At 39.8% G+C, this 20488-nt stretch overlaps 8 non-coding genes across 8 annotated transcripts; all 8 read right to left on the bottom strand.

Annotated features, from left to right (window-relative positions):
- Positions 1–3738: 3738 nt before the first annotated feature.
- Positions 3739–3811, bottom strand: trnav-cac (transfer RNA valine (anticodon CAC)). The gene has a single exon. It is a non-coding gene; the product is annotated as a tRNA-Val (tRNA).
- A 1467-nt stretch (positions 3812–5278) lies between these two features.
- Positions 5279–5351, bottom strand: trnav-cac (transfer RNA valine (anticodon CAC)). Its single transcript has one exon. It is a non-coding gene; the product is annotated as a tRNA-Val (tRNA).
- Positions 5352–8889: 3538 nt separating this feature from the next.
- On the bottom strand, positions 8890–8962 carry trnav-aac (transfer RNA valine (anticodon AAC)). The gene has a single exon. It is a non-coding gene; the product is annotated as a tRNA-Val (tRNA).
- A 1903-nt stretch (positions 8963–10865) lies between these two features.
- Positions 10866–10938, bottom strand: trnav-cac (transfer RNA valine (anticodon CAC)). Its single transcript has one exon. It is a non-coding gene; the product is annotated as a tRNA-Val (tRNA).
- An 885-nt stretch (positions 10939–11823) lies between these two features.
- Positions 11824–11896, bottom strand: trnav-aac (transfer RNA valine (anticodon AAC)). Its single transcript has one exon. It is a non-coding gene; the product is annotated as a tRNA-Val (tRNA).
- Positions 11897–13825: 1929 nt separating this feature from the next.
- Positions 13826–13898, bottom strand: trnav-cac (transfer RNA valine (anticodon CAC)). The gene has a single exon. It is a non-coding gene; the product is annotated as a tRNA-Val (tRNA).
- Positions 13899–14782: 884 nt separating this feature from the next.
- On the bottom strand, positions 14783–14855 carry trnav-aac (transfer RNA valine (anticodon AAC)). The gene has a single exon. It is a non-coding gene; the product is annotated as a tRNA-Val (tRNA).
- A 2883-nt stretch (positions 14856–17738) lies between these two features.
- Positions 17739–17811, bottom strand: trnav-aac (transfer RNA valine (anticodon AAC)). Its single transcript has one exon. It is a non-coding gene; the product is annotated as a tRNA-Val (tRNA).
- Between the last annotated feature and the right edge of the window lie 2677 nt (positions 17812–20488).

Below are 20488 nucleotides of genomic sequence, written 5' to 3'. Positions count from 1 at the left end.
GGAAAAATGAATGGTGGAAAATGGTTGGAACCATTTCCCTGTTTGACCGCTAGGTTTTATGGGTATTATGACACCTCCACTGTGGGGCTTTTCCCAGTTTTATTTGACAATTTGTATCATGTTAAATATTAGCCACTATCGGGAGCCACTGTCAATAACAGCCACATACATTTATTTTGGCATACTTTCATTCCGTTGACCTTTCTTTAATCTGTCACATCCTTGTGAATTGTTCCTGAGGGTTGCTAGCATGAGTGAATCATATTAAGCTAAAGTAAAGTGTTTCCACCCAGTCTCGAACCAGGGACCTTTTGCGTGTTAGGCAAATGTGATTACCGCTACACTACGGAAACTGCATGAGTAGGATACTAAGGGTGTGACTTTGGCTGGCTGGCTGGGTGGGTGGGTGGGTGGGGCATTTATCGCTCTCAGAACCTAACGAAGTCAGAAATGACTTAGTCCATTAACTAAGCAATAAGGCTTCAGATCCCGGGAATTATCGTGTGAATAACTCCTGAATAAGGGCTGATTCACCGTAGGGATGGTTTGGCTGAGCAGCCGGCTCTTGGAAGAGTCTTGGTGGTTCCAAACTTCTTCCTTTTAAGAATGATGGAAGCCACTGTGTTCTTGGGTACCTTCAATGCTGCAGAAATGTATCGGTACCCTTCCCCACGTCTGTGCCTCGACACAATCCTGTCTCGGAGCTCTAGGGACAATTCCTTCCACCTCATGGCTTAGTTTATGCTCTGACATGCACTGTCAACTGTGGAACCTTATATAGACAGACAGGTGTGTGCCTTTTCAAATCATGACCAATCCATTGAATTTACCACAGGTGGACTCCAATCAAGTTGTAGAAACATCTCAAGGATGATCAATGGAAACAGGATGGACCTGAGCTCAATTTCCAGCCTCATAGCAAAGGGTCTGAAAACGTATGTAAATAAGGTATTTTTTTAATCTTTTTTATGAATTAAAAATGATATGTTATCGCTTTGTCATTATGGGGTATTGTGTGTAGATAGATTTTATTTGACTTAATCCATTTTCAGAATAAGGCTGTAACGTAACAAAATGTGGAAAAAAGTAAGGGGTCTGAATACTTTCCGAATGCACTGTAGCTATGCAGGCTAGCTACTTTTCCTTTGCTAGCCAGCCAACTAAATCTATCACACAATCACATCAAGCAGCTGAAATGACAGAAAACTGTCTGCACTTTTGTTTGTTTTACCTTGGATTATATTGCCATTTCTTTGGATATATCCATTATAATGACCCTGATAAATTAATTTGCCTGGCTCAGAGAAGCTGTCATTCTGGTCACAATCATACACATCGCACGGTGGAGGTCACCAAAAAAACGGCAACATTGATCCACAGGTCTGAGAGGCAGACAGCAAGGTTTAGACAAACCTCAACTGTTTCAAACCATATGCTAGCCTAGGGGCATTGGGAAATATTGTCTAGACCAGTGATTTTTAAAGTTGGGGTCGGGGGGACTGCAGTGGGGATATATATATTCATTATTTAGGAACAAAAAATTATGAGTACAGATTATTGTATGAGACAATATAGAAACGTTTTTGAGAAAGTTAATTAGAAAAAAAGTATTTGATTGGGTAATTGAAGGTTATTTGTTGTTGTAAAAAAAAATGTAACGTACCGATTTTAAAGTTGTATTTGGGGTGGGATCACAAGAAATGATTGCAAAAAAATGGGGACCCCAGAAATTCTGTAGGAAAAAATGGTGTCCCTGCTGAAAAGGTTTGAATACCATTGGTCTAGACACATTTTTCCAGGGGAGATGAAGTTTATAAATTGACTGGCTGGGCCGTGGGACAGTGGATGCGCATTTATAAATCTAATGGAACCGCTAACAGGCACTACCCGCAGAATGCTGGGATGGTGGTGCTTCAACTCCCTGCTATTAACCAATTAGCATCCAGGATCCAAACAACCTGTTTTATAACATTGCATTGCCTCTGGTTATTGAAAGACATGTCTAAGACTGGTCTATTCATGTATTCTGTAGGCCTATGTATTTGTTTCGTTTTTTTTCAGTTATCACCATCTGCCTCTGGTTATTGAAAGACATGTCTAAGACTGGTCTATTCATGTATTCTGCAGGCCTATGTATTTGTTTCGTTTTTTTCAGTTATGACCCTGTTTCTGTCATCACTATCTGTTTTGTTAAAATTTGTTTCCGCCCGGTTTCGAACCGGGGAACTTTCGTGTGTGAGGCGAACGTGATAACCACTACACTACGGAAAATACAAGAAAAAAAGTTGAAGTCATGGAAAATGTTAGGAATGCCCACAAGTCTACCGCCCATAATATCCCAAATAGAGTACCACAGTAGGAGTCATAATACCCATAAGAACTAGCTGTCGAACAGGGAAATGGTTCCAATCGTTTTTCCACCATTCATATTCCCCACAGGGGATTTTAAAAACAATTAAAAAAGGTATTTGTTTCTTGTTGGCTTACCCTGGCATGGTAACCGTGCAATTCTCTCTAGGACAAGGTGACTTTTATAAAAAATATTCGCCTGTATTTACCCCCCCAAAATTAAATGCTAATTAACTGCTAATGTGGCTATCATAAAGAACTACAAATGTATTATTTTAAGTGTTTCTAAAATCCCCTATGGGAAAAATGAATAGTGGAAAAATGATTGGAACCATTTCCCTGTTTGACCGCTAGGTTTTATTGGTATTATGACACCTCCACTGTGGGGCTTTTCCCAGTTTTATTTGACAATTTGTATCATGTTAAATATTAGCCACTATCGGGAGCCACTGTCAGTAACAGCCACATACATTTATTTTGGCATACTTTCATTCCGTTGACCTTTCTTTAATCTGTCACATCCTTGTGAATTGTTCCTGAGGGTTGCTAGCATTAGTGAATCATTTTAAACTAAAGTATTGCAATAATTTGGGACATGTAGCCTATTTGAATTGACAAACCTCAACTGTTTCAAACCATATGCTAGCCTAGGGGCATTGGGAAATATTGTCTAGACCAGTGATATTTAAAGTCGGGGTCGGGGGGACTGCAGTGGGGATATATATATTCATTATTTAGGAACAAAAAATTATGAGTACAGATTATTGTATGAGACAATATAGAAACGTTTTTGAGAAAGTTAATTAGAAAAAAAGTATTTGATTGGGTAATTGAAGGTTATTTGTTGATGTAAAAAAAAATGTAACGTACCGATTTTAAAGTTGTATTTGGGGTGGGATCACAAGAAATGATTGCAAAAAAATGGGGACCCCAGAAATTCTGTAGGAAAACATGGTGTCCCTGCTGAAAAGGTTTGAATACCATTGGTCTAGACACATTTTTCCAGGGGAGATGAAATTTATAAATTGACTGGCTGGGCCGTGGGACAGTGGATGCGCATTTATAAATCTAATGGAACCGCTAAAAGGCACTACCCGCAGAATGCTGGGATGGTGGTCCTTCAACTCCCTGCTATTAACCAATTAGCATCCAGGATCCAAACAACCTGTTTTATAACATTGCATTGCCTCTGGTTATTGAAAGACATGTCTAAGACTGGTCTTTTCATGTATTCTGTAGGCCTATGTATTTGTTTCGTTTTTTTCAGTTATCACTATCTGCCTCTGGTCTAAGATTGGTCTATTCATGTATTCTGCAGGCCTATTTATTTGTTTCGTTTTTTTCAGTTATGACCCTGTTTCGGTCATCACTATCTGTTTTGTTAAAATTTGTTTCCACCCGGTTTCGAACCGGGGACCTTTCGCGTGTGAGGCGAACGTGATAACCACTACACTACAGAAACTACAAGAAAAAGAGTGGAAGTCATGGAAAAGGTTAGGAATGCCCACAAGTCTACCGCCCATAATATCCCAAATAGAGTACCACAGTAGGAGTCATAATACCCATAAGAACTAGCGGTCGAACAGGGAAATGGTTCCAATCGTTTTTCCACCATTCATATTCCCCACAGGGGATTTTAAAAACAATTAAAAAAGGTATTTGTTTCTTGTTGGCTTACCCTGGCATGGTAACCGTGCAATTCTCTCTAGGACAAGGTGACTTTTATAAAAAATATTCGCCTGTATTTACCCCCCCAAAATTAAATGCTAATTAACTGCTAATGTGGCTATCATAAAGAACTACAATGTATTATTTTAAGTGTTTCTAAAATCCCCTATGGGAAAAATGAATAGTGGAAAAATGATTGGAACCATTTCCCTGTTTGACCGCTAGGTTTTATTGGTATTATGACACCTCCACTGTGGGGCTTTTCCCAGTTTTATTTGACAATTTGTATCATGTTAAATATTAGCCACTATCGGGAGCCACTGTCAGTAACAGCCACATACATTTATTTTGGCATACTTTCATTCCGTTGACCTTTCTTTAATCTGTCACATCCTTGTGAATTGTTCCTGAGGGTTGCTAGCATTAGTGAATCATTTTAAACTAAAGTATTGCAATAATTTGGGACATGTAGCCTATTTGAATTGACAAACCTCAACTGTTTCAAACCATATGCTAGCCTAGGGGCATTGGGAAATATTGTCTAGACCAGTGATATTTAAAGTCGGGGTCGGGGGGACTGCAGTGGGGATATATATATTCATTATTTAGGAACAAAAAATTATGAGTACAGATTATTGTATGAGACAATATAGAAACGTTTTTGAGAAAGTTAATTAGAAAAAAAGTATTTGATTGGGTAATTGAAGGTTATTTGTTGATGTAAAAAAAAATGTAACGTACCGATTTTAAAGTTGTATTTGGGGTGGGATCACAAGAAATGATTGCAAAAAAATGGGGACCCCAGAAATTCTGTAGGAAAATATGGTGTCCCTGCTGAAAAGGTTTGAATACCATTGGTCTAGACACATTTTTCCAGGGGAGATGAAATTTATAAATTGACTGGCTGGGCCGTGGGACAGTGGATGCGCATTTATAAATCTAATGGAACCGCTAACAGGCACTACCCGCAGAATGCTGGGATGGTGGTCCTTCAACTCCCTGCTATTAACCAATTAGCATCCAGGATCCAAACAACCTGTTTTATAACATTGCATTGCCTCTGGTTATTGAAAGACATGTCTAAGACTGGTCTTTTCATGTATTCTGTAGGCCTATGTATTTGTTTCGTTTTTTTTCAGTTATCACTATCTGCCTCTGGTCTAAGATTGGTCTATTCATGTATTCTGCAGGCCTATTTATTTGTTTCGTTTTTTTCAGTTATGACCCTGTTTCGGTCATCACTATCTGTTTTGTTAAAATTTATTTCCACCCGGTTTTGAACCGGGGACCTTTCGCGTGTGAGGCGAACGTGATAACCACTACACTACAGAAACTACAAAAAAAAGAGTGGAAGTCATGGAAAAGGTTAGGAATGCCCACAAGTCTACCGCCCATAATATCCCAAATAGAGTACCACAGTAGGAGTCATAATACCCATAAGAACTAGCGGTCGAACAGGGAAATGGTTCCAATCGTTTTTCCACCATTCATATTCCCCACAGGGGATTTTAAAAACAATTAAAAAAGGCCTGTGTTTCTTGTTGGCTTACCCTGGCATGGTAACCGTGTAATTCTCTCTAGGACAAGGTGACTTTTATAAAAAATATTCGCCTGTATTTACCCCCCCAAAATTAAATGCTAATTAACTGCTAATGTGGCTATCATAAAGAACTACAAATGTATTATTTTAAGTGTTTCTAAAATCCCCTATGGGAAAAATGAATGGTGGAAAATGGTTGGAACCATTTCCCTGTTTGACCGCTAGGTTTTATGGGTATTATGACACCTCCACTGTGGGGCTTTTCCCAGTTTTATTTGACAATTTGTATCATGTTAAATATTAGCCACTATCGGGAGCCACTGTCAATAACAGCCACATACATTTATTTTGGCATACTTTCATTCCGTTGACCTTTCTTTAATCTGTCACATCCTTGTGAATTGTTCCTGAGGGTTGCTAGCATGAGTGAATCATATTAAGCTAAAGTAAAGTGTTTCCGCCCAGTCTCGAACCAGGGACCTTTTGCGTGTTAGGCAAATGTGATTACCGCTACACTACGGAAACTGCATGAGTAGGATACTAAGGGTGTGACTTTGGCTGGCTGGCTGGGTGGGTGGGTGGGTGGGGCATTTATCGCTCTCAGAACCTAACGAAGTCAGAAATGACTTAGTCCATTAACTAAGCAATAAGGCTTCAGATCCCGGGAATTATCGTGTGAATAACTCCTGAATAAGGGCTGATTCACCGTAGGGATGGTTTGGCTGAGCAGCCGGCTCTTGGAAGAGTCTTGGTGGTTCCAAACTTCTTCCTTTTAAGAATGATGGAAGCCACTGTGTTCTTGGGTACCTTCAATGCTGCAGAAATGTATCGGTACCCTTCCCCACGTCTGTGCCTCGACACAATCCTGTCTCGGAGCTCTAGGGACAATTCCTTCCACCTCATGGCTTAGTTTATGCTCTGACATGCACTGTCAACTGTGGAACCTTATATAGACAGACAGGTGTGTGCCTTTTCAAATCATGACCAATCCATTGAATTTACCACAGGTGGACTCCAATCAAGTTGTAGAAACATCTCAAGGATGATCAATGGAAACAGGATGGACCTGAGCTCAATTTCCAGCCTCATAGCAAAGGGTCTGAAAACGTATGTAAATAAGGTATTTTTTTAATCTTTTTTTATGAATTAAAAATGATATGTTATCGCTTTGTCATTATGGGGTATTGTGTGTAGATAGATTTTATTTGACTTAATCCATTTTCAGAATAAGGCTGTAACGTAACAAAATGTGGAAAAAAGTAAGGGGTCTGAATACTTTCCGAATGCACTGTAGCTATGCAGGCTAGCTACTTTTCCTTTGCTAGCCAGCCAACTAAATCTATCACACAATCACATCAAGCAGCTGAAATGACAGAAAACTGTCTGCACTTTTGTTTGTTTTACCTTGGATTATATTGCCATTTCTTTGGATATATCCATTATAATGACCCTGATAAATTAATTTGCCTGGCTCAGAGAAGCTGTCATTCTGGTCACAATCATACACATCGCACGGTGGAGGTCACCAAAAAAACGGCAACATTGATCCACAGGTCTGAGAGGCAGACAGCAAGGTTTAGACAAACCTCAACTGTTTCAAACCATATGCTAGCCTAGGGGCATTGGGAAATATTGTCTAGACCAGTGATATTTAAAGTCGGGGTCGGGGGGACTGCAGTGGGGATATATATATATTCATTATTTAGGAACAAAAAATTATGAGTACAGATTATTGTATGAGACAATATAGAAACGTTTTTTAGAAAGTTAATTAGAAAAAAAGTATTTGATTGGGTAATTGAAGGTTATTTGTTGATGTAAAAAAAAATGTAACGTACCGATTTCAAAGTTGTATTTGGGGTGGGATCACAAGAAATGATTGCAAAAAAATGGGGACCCCAGAAATTCTGTAGGAAAAAATGGTGTCCCTGCTGAAAAGGTTTGAATACCATTGATCTAGACACATTTTTCCAGGGGAGATGAAGTTTATAAATTGACTGGCTGGGCCGTGGGACAGTGGATGCGCATTTATAAATCTAATGGATCCGCTAACAGGCACTACCCGCAGAATGCTGGGATGGTGGTGCTTCAACTCCCTGCTATTAACCAATTAGCATCCAGGATCCAAACAACCTGTTTTATAACTTTGCATCGCCTCTGGTTATTGAAAGACATGTCTAAGACTGGTCTATTCATGTATTCTGTAGGCCTATGTATTTCTTTCGTTTTTTTTCAGTTATCACTATCTGCCTCTGGTTATTGAAAGACATGTCAAAGACTGGTCTATTCATGTATTCTGCAGGCCTATGTATTTGTTTTGTTTTTTTTCAGTTATGACCCTGTTTCTGTCATCACTATCTGTTTTGTTAAAATTTGTTTCCGCCTAGTTTCGAACCGGGGACCTTTTGCGTGTGAGGCAAACGTGATAACCACTACACTACTGAAACTACAAGAAGGAGAGTGGAAGTCATGGAAAATGTTAGGAATGTCCACAAGTCTACCGCCCATAATATCCCAAATAGAGTACCACAGTAGGAGTCATAATACCCATAAGAACTAGCGGTCGAACAGGGAAATGGTTCCAATCGTTTTTCCACCATTCATATTCCCCACAGGGGATTTTAAAAACAATTAAAAAAAGCCCGTGTTTCTTGTTGGCTTACCCTGGCATGGTAACCGTGTAATTCTCTCTAGGACAAGGTGACTTTTATAAAAAATATTCGCCTGTATTTACCCCCCCAAAATTAAATGCTAATTAACTGCTAATGTGGCTATCATAAAGAACTACAAATGTATTATTTTAAGTGTTTCTAAAATCCCCTATGGGAAAAATGAATGGTGGAAAAATGGTTGGAACTATTTCCCTGTTTGACCGCTAGGTTTTATGGGTATTATGACACCTCAACTGTGGGGCTTTTCCCAGTTTTATTTGAGAATTTGTATCATGTTAAATATTAGCCACTATCGGGAGCCACTGTCAGTAACAGCCACATACATTTATTTTGGCATACTTTCATTCCGTTGACCTTTCTTTAATCTGTCACATCCTTGTGAATTGTTCCTGAGGGTTGCTAGCATTAGTGAATCATATTAAGCTAAAGTATTGCAATAATTTGGGACATGTAGCCTATTTGAATCATTATGGAACTCAGACCACACGTAGCAGGAATTTATTCAGAGCGCCCAAGCTAGCCACCCCAGCAGAGTGCGTTACGCGACTTAAAAGGGTAAGTCTGAATAGCAAATACTGAGAAGTGCGTAGGAAAAGCATGAATTCCTAAATTGGGATCGAGCCCTAAGTGAATAGGCTTACTGTCTAATTTGTTAAAATGTGTTTCTGCCCGGTCTCGAACCAGGGACCTTTCACGTGTTAGGCGAACGTGATAACCGCTACACTACAGAAACTTCATGAGTAAGATACTAAGGGTGTGACTTTGGCTGGGTGGGTGGGTGGGGCATTTATCGCTCTCAGAACCTAATGAAGTCAGAAATGACTTAGTCCATTAACTAAGCAATAAGGCTTGAGATCCCGGGAATTATCGTGTGAATAACTCCTGAATAAGGGCTGATTCACCGTAGGGATGGTTTGGCTGAGCAGCCGGCTCTTGGAAGAGTCTTGGTGGTTCCAAACTTCTTCCTTTTAAGAATGATGGAAGCCACTGTGTTCTTGGGTACCTTCAATGCTGCAGAAATGTATCGGTACCCTTCCCCACGTCTGTGCCTCGACTCAATCCTGTCTCGGAGCTCTAGGGACAATTCCTTCCACCTCATGGCTTAGTTTATGCACTGTCAACTGTGGAACCTTATATAGACAGACAGGTGTGTGCCTTTTCAAATCATGACCAATCCATTGAATTTACCACAGGTGGACTCCAATCAAGTTGTAGAAACATCTCAAGGATGATCAACGGAAACAGGATTGACCTGAGCTCAATTTCCAGCCTCATAGCAAAGGTTCTGAAAACGTATGTAAATAAGGTATTTTTTAAATCTTTTTTATGAATTAAAAATGATATGTTATCGCTTTGTCATTATGGGGTATTGTGTGTAGATAGATTTTATTTGACTTAATCCATTTTCAGAATAAGGCTGTAACGTAACAAAATGTGGAAAAAAGTAAGGGGTCTGAATACTTTCCGAATGCACTGTAGCTATGCAGGCTAGCTACTTTTCCTTTGCTAGCCAGCCAACTAAATCTATCACACAATCACATCAAGCAGCTGAAATGACAGAAAACTGTCTGCACTTTTGTTTGTTTTACCTTGGATTATATTGCCATTTCTTTGGATATATCCATTATAATGACCCTGATCAATTAATTTGCCTGGCTCAGAGAAGCTGTCATTCTGGTCACATTCATACACATCGCACGGTGGAGGTCACCAAAAAAACGGCAACATTGATCCACAGGTCGGAGAGGCAGACAGCAAGGTTTAGACAAACCTCAACTGTTTCAAACCATATGCTAGCCTAGGGGCATTGGGAAATATTGTCTAGACCAATGATATTTAATGTCGGGGTCGGGGGGACTGCAGTGGGGATATATATATTCATTATTTAGGAACAAAAAATTATGAGTACAGATTATTGTATGAGACAATATAGAAACGTTTTTGAGAAAGTTAATTAGAAAAAAAGTATTTGATTGGGTAATTGAAGGTTATTTGTTGATGTAAAAAAAAATGTAACGTACCGATTTTAAAGTTGTATTTGGGGTGGGATCACAAGAAATGATTGCAAAAAAATGGGGACCCCAGAAATTCTGTAGGAAAACATGGTGTCCCTGCTGAAAAGGTTTGAATACCATTGGTCTAGACACATTTTTCCAGGGGAGATGAAGTTTATAAATTGACTGGCTGGGCCGTGGGACAGTGGATGCGCATTTATAAATCTAATGGAACCGCTAACAGGCACTACCTGCAGAATGCTGGGATGGTGGTGCTTCAACTCCCTGCTATTAACCAATTAGCATCCAGGATCCAAACAACCTGTTTTATAACATTGCATTGCCTCTGGTTATTGAAAGACATGTCTAAGACTGGTCTTTTCATGTATTCTGTAGGCCTATGTATTTGTTTCGTTTTTTTTCAGTTATCACTATCTGCCTCTGGTCTAAGACTGGTCTATTCATGTATTCTGTAGGCCTATGTATTTGTTTCGTTTTTTTTCAGTTATCACTATCTGCCTCTGGTTATTGAAAGACATGTCTAAGACTGGTCTATTCATGTATTCTGCAGGCCTATGTATTTGTTTCGTTTTTTTCAGTTATGACCCTGTTTCTGTCATCACTATCTGTTTTGTTAAAATTTGTTTCCGCCCGGTTTCGAACCGGGGACCTTTCGCGTGTGAGGCGAACGTGATAACCACTACACTACGGAAACTACATGAAAATGAGCGGAAGTCATTTAAAATGTTAGGAATGCCCACAAGTCTACCGCCCATAATATCCCAAATAGAGTACCACAGTAGGAGTCATAATACCCATAAGAACTAGCGGTCGAACAGGGAAATGGTTCCAATCGTTTTTCCACCATTCATATTCCCCACAGGGGATTTTAAAAACAATTCAAAAAGGCCTGTGTTTCTTGTTGGCTTACCCTGGCATGGTAACCGTGTAATTCTCTCTAGGACAAGGTGACTTTTAGAAAAAATATTCGCCTGTATTTATCCCCCCAAAATTAAATGCTAATTAACTGCTAATGTGGCGATCATAAAGAACTACAAATGTATTATTTTAAGTGTTTCTAAAATCCCTTATGGGAAAAATGAATGGTGGAAAAATGGTTGGAACCATTTCCCTGTTTGACCGCTAAGTTTTATGGGTATTATGACACCTCCACTGTGGGGCTTTTCCCAGTTTTATTTGACAATTTGTATCATTTTAAATATTAGCCACTATCGGGAGCCACTGTCAGTAACAGCCACATACATTTATTTTGGCATACTTTCATTCCGTTGACCTTTCTTTAATCTGTCACATCCTTGTGATTTGTTCCTGAGGGTTGCTAGCATTAGTGAATCATATTAAGCTAAAGTATTGCAATAATTTGGGACATGTAGCCTATTTGAATCATTATGGAACTCAGACCACACGTAGCAGGAATTTATTCAGAGCGCCCAAGCTAGCCACCCCAGCAGAGTGCGTTACGCGACTAAAAAGGGTAAGTCTGAATAGCAAACACTGAGAAGTGCGTAGGAAAAGCATGAATTCCTAAATTGGGATCGAGCCCTAAGTGAATAGGCTTACTGTCTAATTTGTTAAAATGTGTTTCCGCCCGGTCTCGAACCGGGGACCTTTCGCGTGTTAGGCGAACGTGATAACCTCTACACTACGGAAACTGCATGAGTAGGATACTAAGGGTGTGACTTTGGCTGGGTGGGTGGCTGGGTGGGTGGGGCATTTATCGCTCTCAGAACCTAATGAAGTCAGAAATGACTTAGTCCATTAACTAAGCAATAAGGCTTGAGATCCCGGGAATTATCGTGTGAATAACTCCTGAATAAGGGCTGATTCACCGTAGGGATGGTTTGGCTGAGCAGCCGGCTCTTGGAAGAGTCTTGGTGGTTCCAAACTTCTTCATTTTAAGAATGATGGAAGCCACTGTGTTCTTGGGTACCTTCAATGCTGCAGAAATGTATCGGTACCCTTCCCCACGTCTGTGCCTCGACACAATCCTGTCTCGGAGCTCTAGGGACAATTCCTTCCACCTCATGGCTTAGTTTATGCTCTGACATGCACTGTCAACTGTTGAACCTTATATAGACAGACAGGTGTGTGCCTTTTCAAATCATGACCAATCCATTGAATTTACCACAGGTGGACTCCAATCAAGTTGTAGAAACATCTCAAGGATGATCAATGGAAACAGGATGGACCTGAGCTCAATTTCCAGCCTCATAGCAAAGGTTCTGAAAACGTATGTAAATAAGGTATTTTTTAAATCTTTTTTATGAATTAAAAATGATATGTTATCGCTTTGTCATTATGGGGTATTGTGTGTAGATAGATTTTATTTGACTTAATCCATTTTCAGAATAAGGCTGTAACGTAACAAAATGTGGAAAAAAGTAAGGGGTCTGAATACTTTCCGAATGCACTGTAGCTATGCAGGCTAGCTACTTTTCCTTTGCTAGCCAGCCAACTAAATCTATCACACAATCACATCAAGCAGCTGAAATGACAGAAAACTGTCTGCACTTTTGTTTGTTTTACCTTGGATTAAATTGCCATTTCTTTGGATATATCCATTATAATGACCCTGATAAATTAATTTGCCTGGCTCAGAGAAGCTGTCATTCTGGTCACATTCATACACATCACACGGTGGAGGTCACCAAAAAAACGGCAACATTGATCCACAGGTCGGAGAGGCAGACAGCAAGGTTTAGACAAACCTCAACTGTTTCAAACCATATGCTAGCCTAGGGGCATTGGGAAATATTGTCTAGACCAATGATATTTAATGTCGGGGTCGGGGGGACTGCAGTGGGGATATATATATTCATTATTTAGGAACAAAAAATTATGAGTACAGATTATTGTATGAGACAATATAGAAACGTTTTTGAGAAAGTTAATTAGAAAAAAAGTATTTGATTGGGTAATTGAAGGTTATTTGTTGATGTAAAAAATAAAAAAAAATGTAACGTACCGATTTTAAAGTTGTATTTGGGGTGGGATCACAAGAAATGATTGCAAAAAAAATGGGGACCCCAGAAATTCTGTAGGAAAACATGGTGTCCCTGCTGAAAAGGTTTGAATACCATTGGTCTAGACACATTTTTCCAGGGGAGATGAAGTTTATAAATTGACTGGCTGGGCCGTGGGACAGTGGATGCGCATTTATAAATCTAATGGAACCGCTAACAGGCACTACCTGCAGAATGCTGGGATGGTGGTGCTTCAACTCCCTGCTATTAACCAATTAGCATCCAGGATCCAAACAACCTGTTTTATAACATTGCATTGCCTCTGGTTATTGAAAGACATGTCTAAGACTGGTCTTTTCATGTATTCTGTAGGCCTATGTATTTGTTTCGTTTTTTTTCAGTTATCACTATCTGCCTCTGGTCTAAGACTGGTCTATTCATGTATTCTGTAGGCCTATGTATTTGTTTCGTTTTTTTTCAGTTATCACTATCTGCCTCTGGTTATTGAAAGACATGTCTAAGACTGGTCTATTCATGTATTCTGCAGGCCTATGTATTTGTTTCGTTTTTTTCAGTTATGACCCTGTTTCTGTCATCACTATCTGTTTTGTTAAAATTTGTTTCCGCCCGGTTTCGAACCGGGGACCTTTCGCGTGTGAGGCGAACGTGATAACCACTACACTACGGAAACTACATGAAAATGAGCGGAAGTCATTTAAAATGTTAGGAATGCCCACAAGTCTACCGCCCATAATATCCCAAATAGAGTACCACAGTAGGAGTCATAATACCCATAAGAACTAGCGGTCGAACAGGGAAATGGTTCCAATCGTTTTTCCACCATTCATATTCCCCACAGGGGATTTTAAAAACAATTCAAAAAGGCCTGTGTTTCTTGTTGGCTTACCCTGGCATGGTAACCGTGTAATTCTCTCTAGGACAAGGTGACTTTTAGAAAAAATATTCGCCTGTATTTATCCCCCCAAAATTAAATGCTAATTAACTGCTAATGTGGCGATCATAAAGAACTACAAATGTATTATTTTAAGTGTTTCTAAAATCCCTTATGGGAAAAATGAATGGTGGAAAAATGGTTGGAACCATTTCCCTGTTTGACCGCTAAGTTTTATGGGTATTATGACACCTCCACTGTGGGGCTTTTCCCAGTTTTATTTGACAATTTGTATCATTTTAAATATTAGCCACTATCGGGAGCCACTGTCAGTAACAGCCACATACATTTATTTTGGCATACTTTCATTCCGTTGACCTTTCTTTAATCTGTCACATCCTTGTGATTTGTTCCTGAGGGTTGCTAGCATTAGTGAATCATATTAAGCTAAAGTATTGCAATAATTTGGGACATGTAGCCTATTTGAATCATTATGGAACTCAGACCACACGTAGCAGGAATTTATTCAGAGCGCCCAAGCTAGCCACCCCAGCAGAGTGCGTTACGCGACTAAAAGGGTAAGTCTGAATAGCAAACACTGAGAAGTGCGTAGGAAAAGCATGAATTCCTAAATTGGGATCGAGCCCTAAGTGAATAGGCTTACTGTCTAATTTGTTAAAATGTGTTTCCGCCCGGTCTCGAACCGGGGACCTTTCGCGTGTTAGGCGAACGTGATAACCTCTACACTACGGAAACTGCATGAGTAGGATACTAAGGGTGTGACTTTGGCTGGGTGGGTGGCTGGGTGGGTGGGGCATTTATCGCTCTCAGAACCTAATGAAGTCAGAAATGACTTAGTCCATTAACTAAGCAATAAGGCTTGAGATCCCGGGAAGTATCGTGTGAATAACTCCTGAATAAGGGCTGATTCACCGTAGGGATGGTTTGGCTGAGCAGCCGGCTCTTGGAAGAGTCTTGGTGGTTCCAAACTTCTTCATTTTAAGAATGATGGAAGCCACTGTGTTCTTGGGTACCTTCAATGCTGCAGAAATGTATCGGTACCCTTCCCCACGTCTGTGCCTCGACACAATCCTGTCTCGGAGCTCTAGGGACAATTCCTTCCACCTCATGGCTTAGTTTATGCTCTGACATGCACTGTCAACTGTTGAACCTTATATAGACAGACAGGTGTGTGCCTTTTCAAATCATGACCAATCCATTGAATTTACCACAGGTGGACTCCAATCAAGTTGTAGAAACATCTCAAGGATGATCAATGGAAACAGGATGGACCTGAGCTCAATTTCCAGCCTCATAGCAAAGGTTCTGAAAACGTATGTAAATAAGGTATTTTTTAAATCTTTTTTTATGAATTAAAAATGATATGTTATCGCTTTGTCATTATGGGGTATTGTGTGTAGATAGATTTTATTTGACTTAATCCATTTTCAGAATAAGGCTGTAACGTAACAAAATGTGGAAAAAAGTAAGGGGTCTGAATACTTTCCGAATGCACTGTAGCTATGCAGGCTAGCTACTTTTCCTTTGCTAGCCAGCAAACTAAATCTATCACACAATCACATCAAGCAGCTGAAATGACAGAAAACTGTCTGCACTTTTGTTTGTTTTACCTTGGATTAAATTGCCATTTCTTTGGATATATCCATTATAATGACCCTGATAAATTAATTTGCCTGGCTCAGAGAAGCTGTCATTCTGGTCACATTCATACACATCACACGGTGGAGGTCACCAAAAAAACGGCAACATTGATCCACAGGTCGGAGAGGCAGACAGCAAGGTTTAGACAAACCTCAACTGTTTCAAACCATATGCTAGCCTAGGGGCATTGGGAAATATTGTCTAGACCAATGATATTTAATGTCGGGGTCGGGGGGACTGCAGTGGGGATATATATATTCATTATTTAGGAACAAAAATTATGAGTACAGATTATTGTATGAGACAATATAGAAACGTTTTTGAGAAAGTTAATTAGAAAAAAAGTATTTGATTGGGTAATTGAAGGTTATTTGTTGATGTAAAAATAAAAAAAATGTAACGTACCGATTTTAAAGTTGTATTTGGGGTGGGATCACAAGAAATGATTGCAAAAAAAATGGGGACCCCAGAAATTCTGTAGGAAAACATGGTGTCCCTGCTGAAAAGGTTTGAATACCATTGGTCTAGACACATTTTTCCAGGGGAGATGAAGTTTATAAATTGACTGGCTGGGCCGTGGGACAGTGGATGCGCATTTATAAATCTAATGGAACCGCTAACAGGCACTACCTGCAGAATGCTGGGATGGTGGTGCTTCAACTCCCTGCTATTAACCAATTAGCATCCAGGATCCAAACAACCTGTTTTATAACATTGCATTGCCTCTGGTTATTGAAAGACATGTCTAAGACTGGTCTTTTCATGTATTCTGTAGGCCTATGTATTTGTTTCGTTTTTTTTTCAGTTATCACTATCTGCCTCTGGTCTAAGACTGGTCTATTCATGTATTCTGTAGGCCTATGTATTTGTTTCGTTTTTTTTCAGTTATCACTATCTGCCTCTGGTTATTGAAAGACATGTCTAAGACTGGTCTATTCATGTATTCTGCAGGCCTATGTATTTGTTTCGTTTTTTTCAGTTATGACCCTGTTTCTGTCATCACTATCTGTTTTGTTAAAATTTGTTTCCGCCCGGTTCGAAACCGGGGACCTTTCGCGTGTGAGGCGAACGTGATAACCACTACACTACGGAAACTACATGAAAATGAGCGGAAGTCATTTAAAATGTTAGGAATGCCCACAAGTCTACCGCCCATAATATCCCAAATAGAGTACCACAGTAGGAGTCATAATACCCATAAGAACTAGCGGTCGAACAGGGAAATGGTTCCAATCGTTTTTCCACCATTCATATTCCCCACAGGGATTTTAAAAACAATTCAAAAAGGCCTGTGTTTCTTGTTGGCTTACCCTGGCATGGTAACCGTGTAATTCTCTCTAGGACAAGGTGACTTTTAGAAAAAATATTCGCCTGTATTTATCCCCCCAAAATTAAATGCTAATTAACTGCTAATGTGGCGATCATAAAGAACTACAAATGTATTATTTTAAGTGTTTCTAAAATCCCTTATGGGAAAAATGAATGGTGGAAAAATGGTTGGAACCATTTCCCTGTTTGACCGCTAAGTTTTATGGGTATTATGACACCTCCACTGTGGGGCTTTTCCCAGTTTTATTTGACAATTTGTATCATTTTAAATATTAGCCACTATCGGGAGCCACTGTCAGTAACAGCCACATACATTTATTTTGGCATACTTTCATTCCGTTGACCTTCTTTAATCTGTCACATCCTTGTGATTTGTTCCTGAGGGTTGCTAGCATTAGTGAATCATATTAAGCTAAAGTATTGCAATAATTTGGGACATGTAGCCTATTTGAATCATTATGGAACTCAGACCACACGTAGCAGGAATTTATTCAGAGCGCCCAAGCTAGCCACCCCAGCAGAGTGCGTTACGCGACTAAAAGGGTAAGTCTGAATAGCAAATACTGAGAAGTGCGTAGGAAAAGCATGAATTCCTAAATTGGGATCGAGCCCTAAGTGAATAGGCTTACTGTCTAATTTGTTAAAATGTGTTTCCGCCCGGTCTCGAACCGGGGACCTTTCGCGTGTTAGGCGAACGTGATAACCTCTACACTACGGAAACTGCATGAGTAGGATACTAAGGGTGTGACTTTGGCTGGGTGGGTGGCTGGGTGGGTGGGGCATTTATCGCTCTCAGAACCTAATGAAGTCAGAAATGACTTAGTCCATTAACTAAGCAATAAGGCTTGAGATCCCGGGAATTATCGTGTGAATAACTCCTGAATAAGGGCTGATTCACCGTAGGGATGGTTTGGCTGAGCAGCCGGCTCTTGGAAGAGTCTTGGTGGTTCCAAACTTCTTCATTTTAAGAATGATGGAAGCCACTGTGTTCTTGGGTACCTTCAATGCTGCAGAAATGTATCGGTACCCTTCCCCACGTCTGTGCCTCGACACAATCCTGTCTCGGAGCTCTAGGGACAATTCCTTCCACCTCATGGCTTAGTTTATGCTCTGACATGCACTGTCAACTGTTGAACCTTATATAGACAGACAGGTGTGTGCCTTTTCAAATCATGACCAATCCATTGAATTTACCACAGGTGGACTCCAATCAAGTTGTAGAAACATCTCAAGGATGATCAATGGAAACAGGATGGACCTGAGCTCAATTTCCAGCCTCATAGCAAAGGTTCTGAAAACGTATGTAAATAAGGTATTTTTAAATCTTTTTTTATGAATTAAAAATGATATGTTATCGCTTTGTCATTATGGGGTATTGTGTGTAGATAGATTTTATTTGACTTAATCCATTTTCAGAATAAGGCTGTAACGTAACAAAATGTGGAAAAAAGTAAGGGGTCTGAATACTTTCCGAATGCACTGTAGCTATGCAGGCTAGCTACTTTTCCTTTGCTAGCCAGCCAACTAAATCTATCACACAATCACATCAAGCAGCTGAAATGACAGAAAACTGTCTGCACTTTTGTTTGTTTTACCTTGGATTAAATTGCCATTTCTTTGGATATATCCATTATAATGACCCTGATAAATTAATTTGCCTGGCTCAGAGAAGCTGTCATTCTGGTCACATTCATACACATCACACGGTGGAGGTCACCAAAAAAACGGCAACATTGATCCACAGGTCGGAGAGGCAGACAGCAAGGTTTAGACAAACCTCAACTGTTTCAAACCATATGCTAGCCTAGGGGCATTGGGAAATATTGTCTAGACCAATGATATTTAAAGTCGGGGTCGGAGGGGACTGCAGTGGGGATATATATATTCATTATTTAGGAACAAAAAATTATGAGTACAGATTATTGTATGAGACAATATAGAAACGTTTTTGAGAAAGTTAATTAGAAAAAAAAGTATTTGATTGGGTAATTGAAGGTTATTTGTTGATGTAAAAAAAAAAATGTAACGTACCGATTTTAAAGTTGTATTTGGGGTGGGATCACAAGAAATGATTGCAAAAAAATGGGGACCCCAGAATTCTGTAGGAAAAAAATGGTGTCCCTGCTGAAAAGGTTTGAATACCATTGGTCTAGACACATTTTTCCAGGGGAGATGACGTTTATAAATTGACTGGCTGGGCCGTGGACAGTGGATGCGCATTTATAAATCTAATGGAACCGCTAAACAGGCACTACCCGCAGAATGCTGGGATGGTGGTGCTTCAACTCCCTGCTATTAACCAATTAGCATCCAGGATCCAAACAACCTTTTTTATAACATTGCATTGGCCTTCTGGTTATTGAAAGACATGTCTAAGACTGGTCTATTCATGTATTCTGTAGGCCTATGTATTGTTTCGTTTTTTTCAGTTATCACTATCTGCCTCTGGTTATTGAAAGACATGTCTAAGACTGGTCTATTCATGTATTCTGCAGGCCTATGTATTTGTTTCGTTTGTTTCAGTTATGACCCTGTTTCTGTCATCACTATCTGTTTTGTTAAAATTTGTTCCGCCCGGGTTTCGAACCGGGGACCTTTCGCGTGTGTAGGCGAACGTGATAACCACTACACTACAGGAAACTACAAGAAAAAGTGGTGGAAGTCATGGAAAATGTTAGGAATGCACACAAGTCTACCGCCCATAATATCCCAAATAGAGTACCACAGTAGGAGTCATAATACCCATAAGAACTAGCGGTCGAACAGGGAAATGGTTCCAATCGTTTTTCCACCATTCATATTCCCCACAGGGGATTTTAAAAACAATTCAAAAAGGCCTGTGTTTCTTGTTGGCTTACCCTGGCATGGTAACCGTGTAATTCTCTCTAGGACAAGGTGACTTTTAGAAAAAATATTCGCCTGTATTTATCCCCCCAAAATAAATGCTAATTAACTGCTAATGTGGCGATCATAAGAACTACAAATGTATTATTTTAAGTGTTTCTAAAATCCCTTATGGGAAAAATGAATGGTGGAAAAATGGTTGGAACCATTTCCCTGTTTGACCGCTAAGTTTTATGGGTATTATGACACCTCCACTGTGGGGCTTTTCCCAGTTTTATTTGACAATTTGTATCATTTTAAATATTAGCCACTATCGGGAGCCACTGTCAGTAACAGCCACATACATTTATTTGGCATACTTTCATTCCGTTGACTTCTTTAATCTGTCACATCCTGTGATTGTTCCTGAGGGTTGCTAGCATTAGTGAATCATATTAAGCTAAAGTATTGCAATAATTTGGGACATGTAGCCTATTTGAATCATTATGGAACTCAGACCACACGTAGCAGGAATTTATTCAGAGCGCCCAAGCTAGCCACCCCAGCAGAGTGCG

Source organism: Salmo trutta, unplaced genomic scaffold (genome assembly GCF_901001165.1).
Source record: "Salmo trutta unplaced genomic scaffold, fSalTru1.1, whole genome shotgun sequence".
Classification (NCBI taxonomy): Eukaryota; Metazoa; Chordata; class Actinopteri; order Salmoniformes; family Salmonidae; genus Salmo; species Salmo trutta.
This window is presented reverse-complemented; position numbering and strand designations above follow the sequence as displayed.